Genomic DNA, 2453 nt, shown 5'->3' on the forward strand with positions numbered 1-2453 from the left:
ACGCTAGTTTGTTGCCTCCCGTTACCCTTAGGAGAACTATGGGGTCAGTGTTTTTCCCCATAGTTCTACTTAGGGTAACGCGAGGACACAAACTAGCGTCCTCCAGTCACCCTAGGCTCAGTATATAGGGAGCTGTAGCTCGCGGTATACTGAGCTTAGGGTAACGGGAGGACGCTAGTTTGTTGCCTCCCGTTACCCTTAGGAGAACTATGGGGAAAAACACTGACCCCATAGTTCTCCTTTAAACGAAGTGCATAATAGACTAACAGAAAAGCTTTCTCTCTAGGATCATAAAATCAGATACGGAGAGTCGTATCGCTGACAGGGTGCGGTATGCGATGTGGAATATAAATATTGGCACATGAAAGTTTCACTTTCTGAATGAAGTAAGACACATATGACCAGATACACAACAAAGGCCCCTGCTGCTGATTATGTGACATGTAACTCGTGATGTTTTGTCAGTGTGATATTGTATTTTCAACATGGAGATGGTAAGTGATAGCGTACAGATCCCGGTGTGCACCTGCCCCGTCACCATGGTTTCTCTATGTCAGATTCAGACTGAGAATAGGATTCTGTATATGTCAGGGTTGGACAAATCCCAGGAGCGAGGTCGCCAATGCTCCTAAAAACATCACAGCCGGCGCCAACATGTAGCCGGCTCCTAAGAACATCAAACAACATGTCACCAGTGTACCTGGATGTGTGTCCAAGCAAACGCCCTTTATTGACACATATTGGTCACAAAGATGGCGACATTTCTAGACACGCGGGGTCCCTTCATCAGGCTCAGCATGACGGATGCAAAGTACAACTGCATTCTTGTTATACTGAGTCTGATGGAGGGACCCCGCACTGCAATTGTACCCTGCAACTGTACAACTGCATTCTTGTTATACTGAGTCTGATGGAGGGACCCCGCACTGCAATTGTACCCTGCAACTGTACAACTGCATTCTTGTTATACTGAGCCGGATGGAGGGACCCCGCACTGCAATTGTATCCTGCAACTGTACAACTGCATTCTTGTTATACTGAGCCCGATGAAGGGACCCCACACTGCAAATGTACAACGGCATTCTTGTTATACTGAGCCTGATGGAGGGACCCCCGCACTGCAATTGTACCCTGCAACTGTACAACTGCATTCTTGTTATACTGAGCCTGATGGAGGGACCCCACACTGCAATTGTACCCTGCAACTGTACAACTGCATTCTTGTTATACTGAGCCCGATGAAGGGACCCCGCACTGCAACTGTACAACTGCATTCTTGTTATACTGAGCCTGATGGAGGGACCCCACACTGCAATTGTACCCTGCAACTGTACAACTGCATTCTTGTTATACTGAGCCTGATGAAGGGACCCCGCACTGCAAATGTACAACGGCATTCTTGTTATACTGAGCCTGATGGAGGGACCCTGCACTGCAATTGTACCCTGCAACTGTACAACTGCATTCTTGTTATACTGAGCCTGATGGAGGGACCCCACACTGCAAATGTACCCTGCAACTGTACAACTGCATTCTTGTTATACTGAGCCCGATTAAGACACCATGCACTGCAATTGTACAACTGCATTCTTGTTATCTTATGCCTGATGAAGGCACCATGCGTGGGCCTGAAAAATCGCCATCTTTGTGACAATATGCGTCAATAAAGGACGTTTGTTTGGACACACATACCGTTTTGCTGGTAACATCTTGTTTCTAGATGGATTTGAGCGGCGTCTTCCGCAGTCATTTCAGCACCCATCACATATAGGGGTTTACCGGTAAGGAGTGCGAAGGGGCTCCTAAGAAAAAACCCGGCTTGGCTCCTGGATTGGATATCATATTGACCACCCCTGACCTACGTCACAACAGCTGACATGAGAAATTATGCAAAAATGAGCCATCTGAGTACCAAAATGGACGTCATTAAAAAGCAAAGAGCCATGCTGGCAAGCAAAGAAATCAGAATCTACCTAAATGGAACTCCAATCCTATGTCCTAATCCTATGAATGGAGAAGGGAAGGATTAGGGCCTCTGTCAGATTTTTACTGCTGCCTTTGTCACCATTGGGACGGTTCATATATGCTTCCCCTGCTTCCTTTGTCCCCAATTGGGACGTTTCATACCTGTCTCCCCTGCTGCCTATGTCCCCCATTGGGACGGTTCATACCTACTTCCCCTGCTGCCTATGTCCCCCATTGGGAAGGTTCATACCTGCTTCCCCTGCTGCCTATGTCCCCCATTGGGAAGGTTCATACCTGCTTCCCCGGCTGCCTTTATCCCCCATTGGGAAGGTTCATACCTGCTTCCCCTGCTGCCTTTATCCCCCATTGGGAAGGTTCATACCTGCTTCCCCTGCTGCCTATGTCCCCCATTGGGAAGGTTCATACCTGCTTCCCCTGCTGCCTTTATCCCCCATTGGGACGGTTCATAGCTACTTCCCCTGTTCCCT

This window comes from Nanorana parkeri, unplaced genomic scaffold (genome assembly GCF_000935625.1).
Source record: "Nanorana parkeri isolate BGI_ZX_2015 unplaced genomic scaffold, ASM93562v1 scaffold17, whole genome shotgun sequence".
In the NCBI taxonomy this organism is placed as follows: domain Eukaryota; kingdom Metazoa; phylum Chordata; class Amphibia; order Anura; family Dicroglossidae; genus Nanorana; species Nanorana parkeri.